Source organism: Tachyglossus aculeatus, chromosome X1 (assembly GCF_015852505.1).
Source record: "Tachyglossus aculeatus isolate mTacAcu1 chromosome X1, mTacAcu1.pri, whole genome shotgun sequence".
Classification (NCBI taxonomy): Eukaryota; Metazoa; Chordata; class Mammalia; order Monotremata; family Tachyglossidae; genus Tachyglossus; species Tachyglossus aculeatus.
Window position 1 is genome coordinate 102,137,622 of NC_052101.1, and position 22,031 is coordinate 102,159,652.

A 22,031-nucleotide genomic window follows, 5' to 3' on the forward strand; every position below is an offset into this window, starting at 1 on the left:
TGTGATCGCTGGCGGCGTATTGCCCGTCACTTTGGTGTCACATGCAGTGCTGTATAGTAGTGTCGTGTGCTGCCTAGCGTGCTGATGAACTGACCCACCACAGCATTTCTTTGGCGAGAGCTCTCGCAATGAGAGGATGCCGTTGTGAGCACCATCGGTTCTCCGCATGGTTCCTGCCCCAAACATGGATGAAGGGACATCCGGGGCCCCAGGTGACGTACGGCGCGGTGTGAGGAAGCCGTGCGTCTTGCAGAGTGATGGCAGAATATGCTGCATAGCGTGCGACCTCCACACACAGCGCTGGGTCTCTCTGGCCGGAGATACGGCCGAGCTGGGAGGGAGGCCTCCATTTCCTGCATGGGCCCAGCCTGGAAGCATTGAAGAGACACCAGTGCCTGCGGGTGCCCAGTTTTACATGTGAACCCAGCCTGGTGCGAGAATGAAGGGATGCCTGAGCCCCAGGTGATGTCTGGGCCACGTGTTGTGCCGAGGGATGGTGTCGTTGAGTGCCTGCCTTTGTGAGAGCCGCAGAAAAGGTGGAATGGAGTCGTGAGCTGCCGTAGGTTTTCACGTGGGCCCTGCCCAATAGATGGAGGGAGTTCTGGAATTGCAGGTTTGACCTAGTGCACGGTGTGAGCCGGTCACATGAGGCGCAGTGTGATAGTGGAACATACTGTGTACCATGTGACCTCCCTACACGGCGCCGCGTCATCTCGGTGTCACATGCAGAGCTGTATGATGGTGTCACGTGCTTCCTGTTGCGCTGACATGCTGACCCGTCGGACTGTTTCTTTGGCGAGAGCTCTGGCAAAGGGAAAACACCGTTGGGATCGGCATCGGTATCCCTTCCGGGTCCTGCCCCGGGCCTGAATAAAGGGCCATCCAGGGCCTCGGATGACGTCCGGCGCCGTGTGAGGAGGCCGCACGTCGTGCGGAATGATGGCGGAATGCGCTGCATTGCGTGCGGCCTCCTTTCACAGCGCTGGGACTTTCCAGCCAGAGAAAAGGCAGAGATGGGAGGTAGACCTCCATTTCCTGCAGGGGCCCAGCTTGGCAGCTATTGAACAGAAACCTGAGCCCACAGGTGGCATACCTCATGGTGTCGGCCTGCAGCCTCGCTTGTGTCAAGCGCAGCACTGTTACGATGGTAACAGTCTTGATCGTCACCCCTCCCCGACCATGGTTGCTGCACAAATGGATGGGAGCTGCAGCTGCCTCACTTCACCCGTGTGCCCAGCCCGGTACGTGAAGGAAGAGATGCCCGAGCCCCGGTTGATGTCTGGGGCAGAGTGACGGTGTCCCGTCCAATGTTGGGAGATATCCTCCCGTGCTACCTCGTCCTGTGATGTCATCACCGAGCACCGCACGTGTCCCCTGAGAGCCCCGGGAAAGATGGAGTGGTGAAACCAGTCGTCTCGGTCTCTTCACGGGTCCCGCCGGGTGACAGCACCAGGACTCTCTGGTCGGAGATATGGCGGAGAAGGTGGAGCTCTCTCAGATCTCTGTCTAGGGCCAACCGAGCAGCCAGAGTGATGGACGCACCTGAGCCCCAAGGAGCCAGTGACACACTGTGAGGATGCAACATGCAGTGCTGTGTGTTGGGGCTATGTGCAGGGTGAACAATGAGCGTAAGCAGCCTCAGCTTTCCACGTATGTTCCGGCTGGGACACAGATCAACAGGAGCTCGCTTTGCAGGTGGTACGTAGTGCAGCGTGAAGATGTCACAGGCAGTCTGGTGATCCATCGGGGCCTTTCTTTGGCGAGAGTTCTCACAAAGAGTGGACGCCGTGGTGAGCGACATCGGTCCTCTGCGTGGCTCCCGCCCCGGACACGGATGAAGGACCATCCAGGGCCTCAGGGGACATACAGCACGGTGTGAGGAGGCCGTACGTTATGCCGAGTTTTGATGGAATATACTCCATAGCGTGCAACCACCTTACACGGTGGTGGCTCTTTGCATCCAGAGATCCGGGGGAGATGGGCGAGAGGCCGCCCCTCCCTGCAGGGGCCCGGCCTGGCAGCCATTGAACAGACACCTGTGGTTGCAGTTGTATCACCGTGTGGTGTGAGGGTGCTACGCATAGTCCTGTGTGGTTGTGTCTAATGCAGCAGGGCTCGATGGCCCTATTCTAGACAGCCACCTCTCCCTGGTCAAGGCTGCCGCACCGAAGGAGGGGAGCTGTGACTGCCTCAGGTTTACGCGTGAGCCTGGCCAGGTGTGAGAATGAAGGGATGTCTGCGCCCCGGGTGATATCTGGGGCACAGTGACGGCGCCTCCTTTAGCGCTGAGGGATGGTGTCGTTGACGGCCTGCATTTGCGAGAACTGCAGGAAAGATGGAATGGAGTTGGCGGCTGCCTTAGTTTTCCACTTGGGCCCTGCCTGATAGATAGATGGAGGGAGTTCCAGGATCCCAGCTGACCTACCACACAGTGTGAGCTGGACACATGAGGTGCAGTGAAGTAATGGAACACACTGCATCACGTGTGACCTCCCCACACAGTGCTTTGTCTCTCCGTCTGGAGATTGGGTAGAGACGGTAGGGCCGCCTCAGTTTCCGGCAAGACTGAGCCTGGCAGCAAGTTAAGGGAAGCCTGAGCCCACCGGTGGCATATTACGTGGGATGGGGGGGGCCACATGCAGCCCGCCACGGCTGTGTCGAACGCAGCGCGGAGAGGAGACGGGAGGGCTGCTTGGGATTCCTGCGTGGGGCCAGTCTAGCAGCCCCAGTGACAGATGCCCCGGCCCCAGGGTGCCAACGCCGCAGTGTGAAGATGGCACCTGCAGTGCTGCGTGTTGGGGTCATGTGCGGCGTGGACCGCTGGCCACAGTCCAGTGCGCTGCCCATCCCCATCCAGAGCTGCAGCACTGATGCTCCAGAGTTGCCGGCAGCCTTGGTTCCCTGTACGTGTCCAGCCTCGTACCTGAATCCAGGGGAGGTGTGATTGCCGGTGTATACCGCGCAGCATCTCGGGGTCTCATGCAGTGCTGTGCTTTGAGTGCCATGTGCTACCTGTTGGGCTGATGTCTTAACCCATTGGGTCATTTCTTTGGCGAGAGCTCTGGCAGAGAGAAAATGTCATAGTGAGCCAGATCAATACTCCTTGCCAACATCCCCGGTCAGGGCTGCCGCACGGGTGGACGGGAGCTGCGGCCCCCTCGGTATTCTGTGTGCGTCTGGCCTAGTGTGATGCTGAAGGGATGCCTGAGCCCCGGGCGACACATGGGGCAGAGTGATGGTACCACATTTAGCGCTGAAAGATGGTGTCTTTAAATTGCCGCGTTTTGGAGAGATGCGGGAAAGATGGGATGGAGTTGGGAGCTGCCTTAGTTTTCCACGTGGGCCCTGCCCGAGAGTTGGAGGCCGGGAGTTCCAGGATCCCATCTGACCTATGGTACGGTGTGAGGAGGATACATGTGGTGCAGTGTGATAGTGGAATAAGCTGCATCATGTGTGTCCTCCCTTCACCGCGCTGTGTCTCTCTGTCTGGAGATTGGGCAAGCCTGGCACCAAGCTATTGGAAAATCCGAAGCCACGGGTTGGCGTACTACATGGTCCGAGAGGTCCACACACAGTCCTGCGCAGTTGTGTCAGATGCAGTTCATTCATTGATTCATTCATTCATTCAATCGTACTTATTGCACGCTTACTGTGGGCAGAGCACTGTACTAAGCGCTTGAGAAGTATAAGTTGGCAACATATAGAGACGGTCCCTACCCAACAGTGGGCTCACAGTCCAGAAGGGGGAAATGCAGTGTGTTGAGGAGACGGGAGGGCTGCCTGAGATTCCTGCGCAGGGCCAGCCTCCAAGCCATTGTACCTGACCGCCGATCCCCAGGGGATCACCTCGCCGATATGACGCCGATATGCTGCCGATACGCACCGACACGACGCGGTGCGGCCTGCCTCGGGCGAGAGCTCTAGGGAATAGCGAGCGCAGTCGTGAGCTGCATCCCTTCTCCGCTTGGGCCCTGTCCAACGGGTGAAAGAACGGAATTCCTTGTCCCCTGGTCCCATGCGGCGTGGTGTGTGGAATTCGCACGTCATGCAGCCTGATGGTGGAATGGGCTGCGTAGCGTGTGACTTCCATACACGGCGCCGCGCCTCTCCAAGCCAGACGTCGGGCAGAGACGAGATGGCTGCCTCTGGTTCCTATGCAAGCCCAGCTTGGCAGCCAATGAACGGATGTCCGGGGCCACTGGTGTCATACCATGTGGTGTGAGGGTGTCTCACGCTGTTCTGCGTGGTTATGTGAAATGCAGCATGTTTTGATGGCCATGTTCTAGGGCGCTACCTCTCCCCCGGGCAGGGCTGCCACACCGATGGGCGAGAGCTGTGGCTGCCTCCACTTTATGCCCCAGTCAGGCCTGGTAGGAGAATGAAGGGATGCCCGAGCCCAGGATGATGCCCCCTGCAGAGTGATGATGTCACGCACACTACCGGGAGGTATCGTCACACGCTACCTCGTTCCGTGATGTCATCACCCGGCACCGCGTGTGTCCGTCGGGAGCCGCGAGAAAGACGGAATGGCGATGCCGGCTGCCGCGGTCTTCTCCCGGGCCCCGCCGGGTAAAGGAACAGTGGAAGCAGCGGCCCTCGGGTGACCCATGGCCTAGTGCGATGGGATTGCACGCCAGGCGGTGCTCTGCTGAGATGTGCTGTAGGTGTTGGGACCTGATGGCACAGCGCCGTGACTCTCGGGCCAGAGATGTGGCAGAGATGGGAGGGCTGCCTGAGGTTTTTGCACGGGGCCAGCCTGGCCGCCGGAGTCACAGACGCCCGAGCCTCGCGGAGTCAACGGCATAGTGTGAGGATGCCACATCCAGGGCTGCGTGTTGGGGTGCTGTGCAGCATGGTTCGATGACCACGCTGCAGATCATTGTGCCTCCTCATCCCGACCTGCGGCACTGACAGTGGCAAGTTGAAGGCAGCCCCGTCACACGGCCGTGCCCAGCCTCGCACCCAAATCTCAGCGGAAGCTCGGAGCTCAGGTGAGTGAAAGCACAGCGTGATGGGGGGCAGACGTGGTGCCGGACCACGGTGTCAGGGGCTCCCGAGTGTTGTGACGGGGTGACCCGGGGCGCGCCTCTTAGAGGAGACCTCGAGCGAAGACAGAACGCGTAGTCACCGGGGGCGGTGGGGGGTCGGGTTCTCGCGTGGGCCCTGCCCGGGAAATGAGAGAATGGAATTCGACCACCTCTGGTCACACGCAGCACGGTCTGTGGTAGTCGCACGTCTTGGCGTGTGATGGGGGAACATTCGGCGTAGCGTGCGACTTCCCTACGCTGTGCTGCGTCTCTCTTTGCCAGACGTATGGCAGAGACAAGATGGCCACTTCTGTTTTCTCTGTTTCTTCCCAGCTTGACAGCCAGTGAACAGACAACCGGGCCCGTAGGTGTCATACCAGCAAGGCTCGGTGGAAGGAGCACAGGCTTGGGAGTCAGAGGTCATGGTTCAAATCCCGGCTCCACCAGTCGTCATGGAACGGTGATACCAGCCATCTCGGTCTCTTCACGGGTCCCACCGGGTAATTGAACGACTGAAGCAGCTGCCCTAAGGTGACCCACCACAAGGAGCGATGGGGTCACCCCCTCGTCGGAGGGATGGTGAGTTGTGCTGTCTGTAATGTGACTTCGTAACACAGCACCGTGACTCTCCGTCCAGAGATATGGCACAGACGGGAGGGCTGCCTGAGTTTCTTACGCAGGCCCGGCCTAGCACCCGGATTATTGTATTGGACGCCCGAGCCCGAAGGCGCCAATGCCACATGTTAAGGATGCCACAAATGACGTGCTGTGCATCGGCATTATGGGCAGCAGGGTTTGAGGACCGCATTTGCTTCTTCCGGAGCTGCAGCACTACGGTAGCGAGTTGCGGACAGCCTCGGTTTGCCATGCGTGCTCTGCCTCGCACCCAAATCGCTGGAAGCTCGGATCCCAGGCGAGTGAAAGCACAGCGCGGTGGGGTCGGACGTGGTGCCGGACCACGGTGTCAGATGCTCCCGAGTCTTGTGACGGTGCGGGCTGGGGCGCGGCTCTGAGGCGAGACCTCGAGCGAAGACAGAGTGCAGTCGCCGGGGGGTCAGGTTCTCGCGTGGGCCCTCCTTGGTAGATGAGAGAATGGAATTCCACCCTCTCTGGTCTCACGCAGCACGGTGTGTGGAAGTCGCATGTCATGCCTTGTGATGGTGGAATACGCTGCACAGCGTGCGACCACCCTACACAGCGCTGCCTCTCTCTAAGCCACACGTACGGTAGAGACAAGTTGCCTGCCTCTGTTTCCTCTGTTCTTTCAGTTTCCTGGATGGACGGGAGCTGCGGCTGCCCGAGTTTTATACGTGCGCCCGGCCTGGTAGGAGGATGAAGGGATGCCTGAAGTCCGGGTGATAATACAGGGCGCAGCGATGGTGCCGCATTTAGCCTTGAGAGACAGTGTCGTTGCATTGGCTGCATTTGTGACAGCTGCGGGAAAGATGGAATGGAGTTGAGAGCTGCCTTAGTTTTCCATGTGGACCCTCCACGGTAGATGGAGGGAGGGTATTCCAGGATCCCGGCTGACCCACGGCACGGTGTGAGGACGACTCACGTGGTGCAGTGTGGTAGTGGAATATGCTGCATCACCCGTGACCTCCCTACACCGCGCCGTATCTCTCCGTCCATAGATTGGGCTGAGACGGTATGGCCGCCACTGTTTCAGGTGCAGGTCAGGTCTTGTAGCAAGTTGATGGAAGCCTGAGTCCAGAGCTGGCATACTACATGGTGTGAGGGTGCAAACACAGAGTCCTGCGCGGTTGTGTCAGTCGCAGCGTGGTGAGGAGACGGGAGGGCTGCCTGAGATTTCTACGCAGGGCCAGCCTAGCAGCCTTAGTAATGGATGCCCTAGCCTTAGGCGCCAAAGGAAATAGTGGGGCAATGGCACATGCAGTGCTGTGTATCGTGGCTGTGCGATCCGTGGTTCGACGGCCACATTCTAGATCGCTGCGCGTCCCCTTTCAGAGCTGCAGCACTGATAGTAGAGCGCTGGGGGCAGCTTCAGTTTTCTCCACGTGTCCAGCCTCGTGCCTGAGTTAACAGCAGCTCAAATTGCAGGTGACGTAGAGTGAAGCACGGTGGTGTTAAATGTTGTGTCGTGTGATGGCGTCGTGTTCTTCCATCCTGACGCTGCACCTCTAAATCGAGAGCCCTCACAAAGACGGAATCCCGTCGCGAACTATGTCCGGTTTTCAGCCGGGGCCCTGGCTCGGAGACGATGGGACGGGATTCCCCGACCACTGGTCCCTTGCGGTACGGTGTGGAGAGATCACATTTCACGCCGAGTGACGGTTTAATATCCTGCGTGGCGCATGATCTCCCTACACAGTGCTGCGTCTGTCCAGCCAGAGATAGGACAAAGAAGGGAAGGCTGCCTCAGTTTTCTGCGCAGCCCCACATTGGCAGCCAACTCACGGACGCCCGGGCCTGCGGGTGTTGTGTTGCGTGGTGTGAGGTGGCCATGTGCAGTTCCGAGTGGGTATTTCAAATATAGCCCGGTGTGATGGCCGGGGGGGAGACGGTGTCACACGCGTCGTTAGCTGGTGGTGTAATCAGCGCGAATTGACGGTGTCACGGGTGGCTTTACGTGGCGATGTAACGTGTTCTCTGGCGTGCTGACACCATGGCGTAGTGCGGGCCGTCTTAGGCGACAGCTCTAGGAAACAATGAGTTCAGTTGCGAGCCGCATCAGTTTTCTCATGGGCCCTGCCCGGTAGGTGAGAGAACGGAATTCCACGACCATTAGTTCCTTGCAGCCCGGCGTGTAGAAGTTGCACGTTATGCCGTGTGATGGTGGAATATGCGGCATAGCGTGTGACCTCTGGACTCAGCGCTGCGTCTCCAGCCAGACCTAGGGCGGAGACGAGCCGGTCGTCTCCGTTTCCTGCACCGGCCCAGCTTGACGGCCCACAGGTGTCATACCACCGGGTGTCTGTGTGCCACTAGCAGACCCGCGAGAACGTGCTGAATGCGGCACAGTTCGTTGGGCACAGTGTAGGACCCGGCTTCTCCGACAGCCAGGGCTGCCATACTGAGGGATGGGAACTGCAGCTGCCTCAGTTTGACACGTGTGCCCGTTCTGGTAGGAGAATGAAGGGGTGCCTGACTCGGGGTGATATATAGGATCCAGTGATGGTGCCACATTTAGCGCCGGGAGATGTAATGATGGCATTTGTGAAGCGCTATGTGCGAAGCACCGTTCTAAGCACTGGGGAGGTTACACGGTGATCGGGTTGTCCCACGGGGGGCTCACCGTCTTCATCCCCATTTTCCAGATGAGGTATCTGAGGCCCAGAGAAGTTAGGTGACCCGCCCAAAGTCCACAGCCGACGAGTGGCGGAGCCAGGATTAGAACCCGTGACTTCTGGCTCCCAAGCCCGGGCTCTTTCCGCTGAGCCACGTGGTGTCATTGAATGCCTGCACTCCTGAGAGCTACATTCTCTTAATCTTTCAATCATTTATCGAGCGCTTTATGGTGTGCCGAGCACTGGACTAAGCGTTTGGGAGAGTACGATATAACAACTATTACGTTCCCGGCCCACAGTGAACTCCAGGAAAGATGGAATGGAGTTGGGAGCTGCCTTAGTTTTGGTCCTGGGCCCGGCCCGATTGATGGGGGTGAGGGAATTCCAGGATCCCAGCTGAGTTATGGCACGGTGGTGGGAACACGTCACGTGCGATCAGTGTGATAGTGGGATGTGCTGCATCACGGCTGACCTCCCTACACGGCGTCGTGTTTCTCTGTCTGGAGGTTGGGCAGAGGTGCTATGGCTCCCTCGGTTTCTGGCATAGGTGAAGCCTGGCGGCACGTTAAGGAAGCCTGAGCCCCCAGGTGTCGTAGCATGTGGTGTGAGAGCACCACACACAGTCCTGCACGATTGTGTCAAATGCAACACAGTGCGGCGGCCACATTCTAGAGTGCTGCCCTTCTCCGTCCAGGGCTGCTGAGGTGACCGATGGGACCTGCGGCTACCTCAGTTTTAAGCGTGTGCCCGGCCCGGGAAGAGAATGACGGAATTACCTGGCCCTGGGGGATATCCGGACAAAGCGATGGTGTCGCACAGTGCGTGGAGGTGCTGTCACGTGCTACCTCGTTCTGTGACATCATCCCCCCGCACCGCGCGTGTCCATCAAGAGCTGCGGGAAAGATGGAATGGCGATGGCACCTGCCTTGGTCTTCTCCCGGGCTCCGCCGGGTAATGGAACGACGGAAGCAGCGGCCCTCGGGTGATCCATGGCATGGCGGGATGGTGAGATACGCCATCCGCAGTGTGACTTTGTGACAAAAGTGCCAGGACTCTCCGGTCAGAGATGTGGCAGAGACGGGAGGGCTGCCCGAGGTTCCTGCACAGGGCCAGCCTAGCCACCGGTGTAATGGACGCCTGTGCCCCGAAACCAATGACATAGTGTGAGGATGCCGCATCCAGGCATGCAGTCCCGGGTGGTGTGCCGCAAGTAATGCAGGCCTTGTCGCAAAGCGCCTCCCCTCCCCATCCAGTGTTGCATCGCTCACTTTAGAGACTGGTGGGTAGCCTCAGCTTCCCTTGTGTGTCCGGCCTCATATCCAGGGGAGCTGTGATCGCCAGTGATGTAACCGCCCATCACGAAGACCTCGTGTGCTGACACCCCAACACAGCACCGCCCCGCTTAAGCGAGACCTATCACAAAGTTTTGAGATGGCAACTGGTTTCCGCCTGGGCCGGGCCCGGAAGTTGAGCGAGGGAAATTCCACCACTCGGTATGATGTACAGCGCGGCGTTTCGAGGTCACGTACCGTGCAGCATGGTTCAGGAGCATGTCGCATGGTGTGTGGCCTTCCTACACCGTGCTGCGCCTCTCCGTCCGGAATGACTCAGTTTCCCGCACGGGCCCAACCTGGCTGCAATTGAATGCAAACTCATTCCTACTGGTGCCAGGAGGCATGGTTCAGATTTACTATAAGTAGTCCTGGGCGGTTGTTTTAAGTGCCACATGCGGTGCCACACGGGGTGATGACCTCAATGTGATGATGTGTTATGAGTGCAGCATGGTAGTGTCACACGTATGTGAGCAATGGTGTCATATACAGCGCTGACAGATGTTATCACGTGCTATCTCGTTCCACAGTATCATCACCCAGTACCGCACGTGTCCGTCGAGGGCCTCGGGAAAGATGGAAAGGCGATGCCGGATGCCTCGGTCTCCTCACGGGCCCCACCACGGAATGGAACGATGGAAGCAGTGGCCCTCAGGTGATCCGTGGCACAAAGTGACGGGGTCACATGCCAGGTGGAGGGATGGTGAGATGTGCCATCTCTAGTGTCACTTCGTGACACAGCACCGGGACTCTCCGGTCGGAGATACGGCGGAGAAGGTGGCTCTCAGATCCCTGACTAGGGCCAACCGAGCAGCCGGAGTGATGGACGCACCTGAGCCCCAAGGAGCCAGTGACACACTGTGAGGATGCACCATGCAGTGCTGTGTGTTGGGGTTATGTGCAGAGTGGACAATGAGTGTTAGCAGCCTCAGTTTTCCATGTATGTTCCGCCTGGGACACAGATCAACAGGAGCTCACTTTGCAGGTGGTACGTAGTGCAGCGTGATGATGTCCCAGGCAGTCTGGTGATCCATCGGGGCCTTTCTTTGGCGAGAGCTGTCGCAAAGAGAGGACGCCATGGTGAGCGACATCCGTCCTCTGCGTGGCTCCCGCCCCGGACACGGATGAAGGACCGTCCAGGGCCCCAGGGGACATACAGCACGGTGTGAGGAGGCTGTACGTTATGCCAAGTGATGATGGAATAAACTCCGTAGCGTGCGACCACCTTACACAGTGGTGGCTCTTTCCATCCAGAGATCCGGTGGAGATGGGCGAGAGGCCGCCGCTCCCTTGCCGGGGCTCGGCCTGGCGGCCATTGAACAGACACCTGTGTAGCGTGAGGGTGCTACACACAATCCTGTGTGGTTGCGTTTAATGCAGCAGGGCTCGATGGGCATATTCTAGACTGCCACCCCTCCCTGGTCAAGGCTGCCGCACCGAAGGAGGGGAGCTGTGACTGCCTCAGGTTTACGCGTGAGCCTGGCCAGGTGTGAGAATGAAGGGATGTCCGCGCCCCAGGTGATATCTGGGGCACAGTGACGGCGCCTCCTTTAGCGCTGAGGGATGGTGTCGTTGATGGCCTGCATTTGTGAGAACTGCAGGAAAGATGAAATGGAGTTGGCAGCTGCCTTAGTTTTCCACTTGGGCCCTGCCTGATAGATAGATGGAGGGAGTTCCAGGATCCCAGCTGACCTACCACACAGTGTGAGCTGGACACATGAGGTGCAGCGAAGTAATGGAACACACTGCATCACGTGTGACCTCCCCACACAGTGCTTTGTCTCTCCGTCTGGAGACTGGGTAGAGACAGTAGGGCCGCCTCAGTTTCCAGCAGGGCCGAGCCTGGCAGCAAGTTAAGGGAAGCCTGAGCCCACCGGTGGCATACTACGTGGGATGAGGGGGCCACATGCAGCCCGCCACGGTTGTGTCGAACGCAGCGCGGAGAGGAGACGGGAGGGTTACTTGAGATTCCTGCACGGGGCCAGTCTAGCGTCCCCAGTGACAGATGCCCCGGCCCCAGGGGGCCAACGCCGCAGTGCGAGGATGCCACCTGCAGTGCTGTGTGTTGGGGTCATGTGCGGCGTGGATCGCTGGCCACATTCCCGTGCGCTGTCCATCCCCACTCAGAGCTGCAGCACTGATGCTCCAGAGCTGCCGGCAGCCTTGGTTTCCCGTACGTGTCCAGCCTCGTACCTGAATCCAGGGGAGGTGTGATTGCCGGTGCATACCGCACAGCATCTCGGTGTCACGTGCTGCCTGTTGGGCTGACATCTTAACCCATTGGGTCATTTCTTTGGCGAGAGCTCTGGCAGTGAGAAAATGTCATCGTGAGCCGGATCTGTAATCCTTGCCAAACATCCCCGGTCAGGGCTGCCGCACGGGTGGACGGGAGCTGCGGCCGCCTCGGTATTCCGTGTGTGCCCGGCCTAGCGTGATGCTGAAGGGATGCCTGAGCCCCGGGTGACACATGGGGCAGAGTGATGGTACCACGTTTAGTGCTGAAAGATGGTGTCTTTAAATGGCTGCGTTTTGGAGAGATGCGGGAAAGATGGGATGGAGTTGGGATCTGTCTTAGTTTTCCACGTGGGCCCTGCCCGATAGTTGGAGGCGGGGAGTTCCAGGATCCCAGCTGACCTATGGCACGGTGTGAGGAGGATACATGTGGTGCAGTGTGATATTGGAGTGCGCTGCATCACCTGTGACCTCCCTTCACAATGCTGTGTCTCTCTGTCTGGAGATTGGGCAAGCCTGGCACCAAGCGATTAGAAAATCCGAAGCCACAGGTGGCGTACTACATGGACTGAGAGGTCCACACACTGTCCTGTGCAGTTGTGTCTGATGCAGTTCATTCATTCATTCATTCATTCATTCAATCGTATTTATTGCACGCTTACTGTGGGCAGAGCACTGTACTAAGCGCTTGGGAAGTACAAGTTGGCAACATATAGAGACGGTCCCTACCCAACAGTGGGCTCACAGTCCAGAAGGGAGAAATGCAGTGCGATGAAGAGATGGGACGGCTGCCTGAGATTCCTGCACAGGGCCAGCCTCCAAGCCATTGTACCTGACCCCCGATCCCCGGGGGGTCACCTCGCCGATATGCATCGATACGACGCGGTGCCGCCTGCCTCGGGCGAGAGCTCTAGGAAATAGCGAGCGCAGTCATGAGCTGCATCACTTCTCCGCTTGGGCCCTGTCCAACAGGTGAAAGAACGGAGTTCCTTTTCCCCTGGTCCCATGCGGCATGGTGTGTGGAAGTCACACGTCATGCAGCCTGATGGTGGAATGAGCTGCGTAGCGTGTGACTTCCATACACGGCGCCGCGCCTCCCCAAGCCAGACGTAGGGCAGAGACGAGATGGCTGCCTCTGGTTCCTATGCCAGCCCAGCTTGGCAGCCGATGAACGGATGTCTGGGGCCACTGGTGTCATACCATGTGGTGTGAGGGTGCCTCACACTGTTCTGCGTGGTTATGTGAAATGCAGCATGTTTTGATGGCCATGTTCTTGGATGCTGCCTCTCCCCCGGACAGGGCTGCCACACCGATGGGCAAGAGCTGTGGCTGTCTTCGTTTTATGCCCCAGTCAGGCCTGGTAGGAGAATGAAGGAAAGCCCGAGCCCAGGATGATGTCCCGTGCAGAGTGATGATGTCACGCACCGTGCCTGGGGGTATCGTCACGTGCTACCTCGTTCCGTGATGTCAAGACCTAGCACCGCGTGTGTCCGTCGGGAGCCGCGAGAAAGACGGAATGGCGATGCCGGATGCCATGGTCTTCTCACATGCCCCGCCGGGTAAAGAAACAGTGGAAGCAGCGGCCCTCGGGTGACCCATGGCCTAGTGTGATGGGATTGCACGCCAGGCGGTGCTCTGCTGAGATGTGCTGTAGGCATTGGGACCTGATGGCACAGCGCCGTGACTCTCGGGCCAGAGATGTGGCAGAGATGGGAGGGCTGCCTGAGGTTCCTGCACGGGGCCGGCCTGGCCGCTGGTGTCACAGACGCCCGAGCCTCGCGGAGTCAACGGCATAGTTCAATGACCACGCTACAGATCACTGCGCCTCCTCATCCCGACCTGCGGCACTGACAGTGGCAAGTTGAAGGCAGCCCCTGTCATGCAGCTGTGTCCGGCCTCGCACCCAAATCTCAGCGGAAGCTCGGAGCTCAGGTGAGTGAAAGCGCAGCGCGTTGAGGGGCAGAGGTGGTGCCGGACCACGGTGTCAGTTCTCTGCATGGGCCCTGCCCGGTACGTGAGAGAATGGAATTCCATGATCTCAGGTCACGTGCAACACAGTGTGTGAAAGCCGCACGTCCGGTACGATGCTGGAATGCACAGCATGGCGTGTGACCTCCATACACAGCGTTGTGTCCCAGACAGATATAGGGCAGAGACAAGACGGCCGTCTCCGTTTTCAGCGCCAGTCCAGCTAGACAGCCAATGAAAAGACACCTGGGCCCCCAGATGTCGTATCGGTCGGTGTCAGGGTGCCACGAGCAGTCCTGCGAGATCGTGTTGAATGCGGGCAGCACTGTTGGTTGGGCACAATGTAGAGCCCTGCCCCTCCCTCAGCCGTGGCTGCCACACTGATGGATGGGAGCTGCCACTGCCTCAGGTTTACGTGTCTACCTGGGCCGGTGTGAGAGTGAAGGGATGCCTGAGCCCTGTGTGACATACGGGCACAGTGACTGTGCCACATTCAGGTCTGGGAGATGGTGTCGTTGAATGCCTGCATTTGTGAAAGCTCCTGGAAAGATGGAATAATTATAATAATGGCATTTATTATGCGCTTACTATGTGCAGAGCACTGTTCTAAGCACTGGGGAGGTTACACGGTGATCGGGTTGTCCCACGGGGGGCTCACCGTCTTCATCCCCATTTTCCAGATGAGGTATCTGAGGCCCAGAGAAGTTAAGTGACTCTCCCAAAGTCACACAGCCGACAAGTGGCGGAGCCAGGATTAGAACCCGTGACTCCTGGCTCCCAAGCCCGGGCTCTTTTCGCTGAGCCACATGGTGTCATTGAATGCCTGCACTCGTGAGAGCTACATTCGCTTAATCTTTCAGTTATTTATCGAGCGCTTTATGGTGTGCCGAGCACTGTACTAAGCTTTTGGGAGAGTACAATGTAACAACTATCCCCTTCCCTGCCCACAGTGAGCTCCAGGAAAGATGGAATGGAGTTGGGAGCTGCCTTAGTTTTGCTCCTGGGCCCGGCCCGGTTGATGGGGGTGAGGGAGTTCCAGGATCCCAGCTGACTTATGGCACGGTGGTGGGAACAGGTCACGTGCGGTCAGTGTGATAGTGGGATGTGCTGCATCACGGGTGACCTCCCTACACGGCGTTGTGTTTCTCCGTCTGGAGATTGGTCAGAGGTGGTATGGCTACCTCAGTTTCTGGCATAGGTGAAGCCTGGCGGCACGTTAAGGAAGCCTGAGCCCCCAGGTGTCTTAGCATGTGGTGTGAGGGCACCACACAGAGTCCTGCATGATTGTGTCAAATGCAACACTGTGCGGCAGCCACATTCTAGAGTGCCACGCTTCTCAGTCCAGGGCTGCTGAGGTGACCGATGGGACCTGCGGCTACCTCAGTTTTCAGCGTGTGCCCGGCCCGGGAAGAGAATGACGGGATTACCTGGCCCTGGGGGATATCCGGACAAAGTGATGGTGTCGCACAGTGCGTGGAGGTGCTGTCACGTGCTACCTCGTTCTGTGACATCATCCCCCAGCACCGCGCGTGTCCATCGAGAGCTGCGGGAAAGGTGGAATGGCGATGGCACCTGCCTTGGTCTTCTCCCGGGCTCCGCTGGGTAATGGAACGACGGAAGCAGCGGCCCTCGGCTGATCCATGGCATGGCGCCATGGGGTCGCACGCCAGGTGGCGGGATGGTGAGATGCGCCGTCCGCATTGTGACTTTGTGACAAAAGCGCCAGGACTCTCCGGTCAGAGATGTGGCACAGATGGGAGGGCTGCCAGAGGTTTCTGCACAGGCCCGGCCTAGCCACCGGTGTAACGGACGCCTGTGCCCCGGGGGCCAACGACATAGCGTGAGGATGCCACATCCAGACATCCAGTCCCGGGTGGTGTGCAGCATGTAATGTAGGCCTTGTCGCAAAGCGCCACACCTCCCCATCCGGTGTTGCATCGCTCACTTTAGAGACTTGCGGTTGTGTAGAGACTAGCGGGTGTGTAGAGACTCGTGCGTAGCCTCAGCTTCCCTTGTATGTCTGGCCTCATATCCAGGGGAACTGTGATCGCCAGGGATGTAACCCCCCATCGCGAAGACCTCGTGTGCTGACACCCCCAAACAGCACCGCCCCGCTTAAGCGAGACCTATCACAAAGTTTTGAGATGGCAACTGGTTTCCGCCCGGGCCGGGCCCAAAAGTTGAGGGAGGGAAATTCCACCCCTTGGTATGATGTACAGCACGGCGTTTCGAGGTCACGTACCATGCAGCATGGTTCAGGAACATGCCGCGTGGTGTGTGGCCTTCCTACACCGGGCTGCGCCTCTCCGGCCGGAAGGGCTCTTTCCGCTGAACCACATGGTGTCATTGAATCCCTGCGCTTGTGAGAGCTACATTCACTTAATCTTTCAGTTATTTATCGAGTGCTTTATGGTGTGCCAAGCACTGGACTAAGCGTTTGGGAGAATACGATATAACAACTGTCACCTTCCCGGCCCACAGTGAGCTCCAGGAAAGATGGAATGGAGTTGGGAGCTGCCTTAGTTTTGCTCCTGGGCCCGGCCCGGTTGATGGGGGTGAGGGAGTTCCAGGATCCCAGCTGACTTATGGCACGGTGGTGTGAACAGGTCATGTGCGGTCAGTGTGATAGTGGTAGTGTGATAGGTGAAGCCTGGCTGCACGTTAAGGAAACCTGAGCCCCCAGGTGTCGTAGCATGTGGTGTGAGGGCACCACACACAGTCCCGCACGATGGTGTCAAATGCAACACAGTGCGGCGGCCACATTCTAGAGTGCCGCGCTTCTCAGTCCAGGGCTGCTGAGGTGACCGATGGGACCTGCGGCTCCCTCAGTTTTAACCGGTGCCCGGCCCGGTAAGAGAATGAAGGGATTGCCTGGCCCTGGGGGATATCCAGGCAAAGCAATGGTGTCGCACTGTGCGTGGAGGTGTTGTCACGTGTTACCTCGTTCTGTGACATCATCCCCCCGCACCCCGCGTGTCCATCGAGAGCAGCGGGAAAGATGGAATGGCGGTGGCACCTGCCTTGGTCTTCTCCCGGACTCTGCTGGGTAATGGAACGACGGAAGCAGCGGCCCTCGGGTGATCCGTGGCATGGCGCGATGGTGAGGTGCGCCATCCGCATTGTGACTTTGTGACAGAAGCGCCAGGACTCTCCCGTCAGAGATGTGGCAGAGACGGGAGGGCTGCCCGAGGTTCCTGCACAGGGCAGGCCTAGCCCCCGGGGTAACGGACGCCTGAGCCCCGAGGGCCAACGACATAGCGTGAGGATGCCACATCCAGACATCCAGTCCCGGGTGTTGTGCAGCACGTAATGTAGGCCTTGTTGCAAAGCGCCACACCACCCCATCCAGTGTTGCATCGCACACTTTAGAAACTCGCGGGTGTGTAGAAACTCGCAGGTGTGTAGAGACTGGTGGGTAGCCTCAGCTTCCCTTGTGTGTCTGGGCTCATATCCAGGGGAACTGTGATCACCAGTGATGTAACCCCCCATCGTGAAGACCTCGTGTGCTGACACACCAACACAGCACCGCCCCGCTGAAGCGAGACCTATCACAAAGTTTTGAGATGGCAACTGGTGTCCGCCTGGGCCGGGCCCAGAAGTTGAGCGAGGGAAATTCCACCCCTCGGTATGATGTACAGCACGGCGTTTCGAGGTCACGTACTGTGCAGCATGGTTCAGGAACATGTCGTGTGGTGTGTGGCCTTCCTACACCGTGCTGCGCCTCTCCGGCCAGAATGCCTCGGTTTCCCGCACGGGCCCCACCTGGCAGCAATCGAACGAATACTCGTTCCTACTGGCACGAGGCGGCATGGTGCGGATTTGCTACATATAGTCCCGGGCGGTTGTTTGAAGTGCCACATGCGGTCCCACACGGGGTGATGACCTCAGTGTGATGATGTGTTACGAGTGCAGCATGATAGTGTCACTAGTATTTGAGCGACGGTGTCCTGTACAATGCTGGGAGATGTTATCACGTGCTACCTCGTTACAAAGTATCATCACCCAGCACTGCACGTGTCCATCGAGGGCCTCGGGAAAGATGGAAAGGCGATGCCGGATGCCTCGGTCTCCCCACGGGCCCCACAAGATAATGGAACGATGGAAGCAGTGGCCCTCGGGTGATCCACGGCATAAAGTGATGGGGGTCACATGCCAGGTGGAGGGATGGTGAGATGGGCCGTCTGCAGTGTCACTTTGTAAAACAGCACCGGCACTCTCCGGTCGGAGATACGGCGGAGAAGGTGGAGCTCTCTCAGATCCCTGTCTAGGGCCAACCGAGCAGCCGGAGTGATGGACGCACCAATCAATCAATCAATCAATGTATTTATTGAGCACTTGCTGTGTGCAGAGCACTGTACTGAGCGCTTGGGAAGTACAAGTTGGCAAAATATAGAGACAGTCCCTACTGAACCGTGGGCTCACAGTCTAAAACGGGGCCCAGAGCCCCAAGGAGCCAGTGACACAGTGTGAGGATGCAACATGCAGTGCTGTGTGTTGGGGCTATGTGCAGGGTGAATAATGAGTGTAAGCAGCCTCAGTTTTCCACGTATGTTCCACCTGGGCCGCAGATCAACAGGAGGTCGCATTGCGGGTGGTCCGTAGTGCAGCGTGAAGATGTCCCAGGCAGTCTGGTGATCCATCGGGGCCTTTCTTTGGCGAGAGCTGTCGCAAAGAGAGGACGCAGTGGTGAGCGACATCAGTCCTCTGCGTGGCTCCCGCGCCGGACACGTATGAAGGACCATCCAGGGTCCCAGGAGCATACAGCATGGTGTGAGGAGGCCGTACGTTATGCAGAGTGATGATGGAATAAACTCAATAGCGTGCGACCTCTTTACACAGTGGTGGCTCTTTCCATCCAGAGATCCGGTGGAGATGGGCGAGAGGCTACCGCTCCCTGCAGGGGCCCGGCCTGGCAGCCATCGAAGAGACACCTATGTCTGCATTTGCAGCACCGTGTGGTGTGAGGGGGCTACACACAATCCTGTGTGGTTGTGTCTAATGCAGCAGGGCTCAATGGCCCTATTCCAGACTGTCACCCCTCCCTGGTCAAGGCTGCCACACTGAAGGAGGGCAGCTGTGACTGCCTCAGGTTTAGGCGTGAGCCTGGCCAGGTGGGGAGGGATGCCCGGTCCCTCTCGTGTCCAGCCTCGTACCCGATGGAAGAGGTGGTGTGATCACTGGCGGCGTATTGCCCGTCACTTTGGTGTCACATGCAGTGCTGTATGGTAGTGTCGTGTGCTGCCTAGCGTGCTGATGAACTGACCCACCACAGCATTTCTTGGGCGAGAGCTCTCGCAATGAGAGGATGCCGTTGTGAGCGCCATCAGTTCTCCGCATGGTTCCCGACCCAAACATGGATGAAGGGACATCCAGGGCCCCAGGTGACGTACGGCGCGGTGTGAGGAAGCCGTGCGTCTTGCAGAGTGATGGCAGAATATGCTGCATAGCGTGCGACCTCCACACACAGCGCTGGGTCTCTCTGGCCGGAGATACGGCCGAGTTGGGAGGGAGGCCTCCATTTCCTGCATGGGCCCAGCCTGGAAGCATTGAAGAGACACCAGTGCCTACGGGTGCCCAGTTTTACATGTGAACCCAGCCTGGTGCGAGAATGAAGGGATGCCTGAGCCCCAGGTGATGTCTGGGCCACGTGTTGTGCCGAGGGATGGTGTCGTTGAATGCCTGCCTTTGTGAGAGCCGCAGCAAAGGTGGAATGGAGTCGTGAGCTGCCGTAGGTTTTCACATGGGCCCTGCCCAATAGATGGAGGGAGTTCTAGGATGGCAGGTTTGACCTAGTGCACGGTGTGAGCCGGTCACATGAGGCGCAGTGTGATAGTGGGACATACTGTGTACCATGTGACCTCCCTGCACGGTGCCGCGTCATCTCGGTGTCACATGCAGAGCTGTTTGATGGTGTCACGTGCTTCCTGTTGCGCTGACATGCTGACCCGTCGGACTGTTTCTTTGGCGAGAGCTCTGGCAAAGGGAAAACACCGTTGGGATCGGCATCGGTATCCCTTCCGGGTCCTGCCCCGGGCCTGAATAGAGGGCCATCCAGGGCCTCGGGTGACGTCCGGCGCCGTGTGAGGAGGCCGCACGTCGTGCGGAATGATGGCGGAACACGCTGCATTGCGTGCGGCCTCCTTTCACGGCGCTGGGTCTTTCTAGCCAGAGAAAAGGCAGAGATGGGAGGTAGACCTCCATTTCCTGCAGGGGCCCAGCTTGGCAGCTATTGAACAGAAACCTGGGTCCACAGGTGGCATACCTCATGGTGTCGGCCTGCAGCCTCGCTTGTGTCAAGCACAGCACTGTTACGATGGTAACAGTCTTGATCGTCACCCCTCCCCGACAATGGTTGCTGCACAAATGGATGGGAGCTGCAGCTGCCTCACTTCACCCGTGTGCCCAGCCCAGTATGTGAACGAAGAGATGCCCGAGCCCCGGTTGATGTCTGGGGCAGAGTGACGGTGTCACGTCCAAAGTTGGGAGATGTCCTCATGTGGTACCTCGTTCTGTGATGTCATCACCCAACACCGCACATGTCCCCTGAGAGCCCCAGGAATGGTGGAGTGGTGATACCATCCGTCTCGGTCTCTTCACGGGTCCCGCCGGGTGACAGCACCAGGACTCTCTGGTCGGAGATACGGCGGAGAAGGTGGAGCTCTCTCAGATCCCTGTCTAGGGCCAACCTAGTAGCCGGAGTGATGGACGCACCTGAGCCCCAAGGAGCCAGTGACACACTGTGAGGATGCAACATGCAGTGCTGCGTGTTGGGGCTCTGTGCAGGGTGAACAATGAGCGTACGCAGCCTCAGCTTTCCACGTATGTTCCGCCTGGGACACAGATCAACAGGAGCTCGCTTTGCAGGTGGTACGTAGTGCAGCGTGAAGATGTCACAGGCAGTCTGGTGATCCATCGGGACCTTTCTTTGGCGAGAGCTGTCGCAAAGAGTGGACGCCGTGGTGAGCAACATCGGTCCTCTGCATGGCTCCCGCCCCGGACACGGATGAAGGACCATCCAGGGCCTCAGGGGACATACAGCACGGTGTGAGGAGGCCGTACGTTATGCCGAGTTTTGATGGAATATACTCCATAGCGTGCAATCACCTTTCACAGTGGTGGCTCTTTCCATCCAGAGATCCGGGGGAGATGGGTGAGAGGCTGCCCCTCCCTGCAGGGGCCCGGCCTGGCAGCCATTGAACAGACACCTGTGGTTGCAGTTGTAGCACCGTGTGTGTGAGGGTGCTACACACAGTCCTGTGTGGTTGTGTCTAATGCAGCAGGGCTCGATGGCCCTATTCTAGACAGCCACCTCTCCCTGGTCAAGGCTGCCGCACCGAAGGAGGGGAGCTGTGACTGCCTCAGGGTTACGCGTGAGCCTGGCCAGGTGTGAGAATGAAGGGATGTCCGTGCCCCGGGTGACATCTGGGGCACAGTGACGGCGCCACCTTTAGCGCTGAGGGATGGTGTCGTTGATGGCCTGCATTTGTGAGAACTGCAGGAAAGAAGGAATGGAGTTGGGAGCTGCCTTAGTTTTCTACTTGGGCCCTGCCTGATAGATAGATGGAGGGAGTTCCAGGATCCCAGCTGACCTACCACACAGTGTGAGCTTGACACATGAGGTGCAGTGTAGTAATGGAACACACTGCATCACGTGTGACCTCCCCACACAGTGCTTTGTCTCTCCGTCTGGAGACTGGGTAGAGACGGTATGGCCGCCTCAGTTTCCGGCAAGACTGAGCCTGGCAGCAAGTTAAGGGAAGCCTGAGCCCACCGGTGGCATACTACGTGGGATGAGGGGGCCACATGCAGCCCGCCACGGCTGTGTCGAACGCAGCGCGGAGAGGAGACGGGAGGGCTGCTTGGGATTCTGGCACAGGGCCAGTCTAGCAGCCCCAGTGACAGATGCCCCGGCCCCAGGGGGCCAACGCCGCAGTGTGAGGATGCCACCTGCAGTGCTGTGTGTTGGGGTCATGTGCGGCGTGGACCGCTGGCCACATTCCCGTGCGCTGTCCATCCCCACCCAGAGCTGCAGCACTGACGCTCCAGAGTTGCCGGCAGCCTTGGTTCCCCGTACGTGTCCAGCCTCGTACCTGAATCCAGGGGAGGTGTGATTGCCGGTGCATACCGCGCATCATCTCGGGGTCTCATGCCGTGCTGTGCTTTGAGTTCCATGTGCTGCCTGTTGGGCTGACATCTGAACCCATTGGGTCATTTCTTTGGCGAGA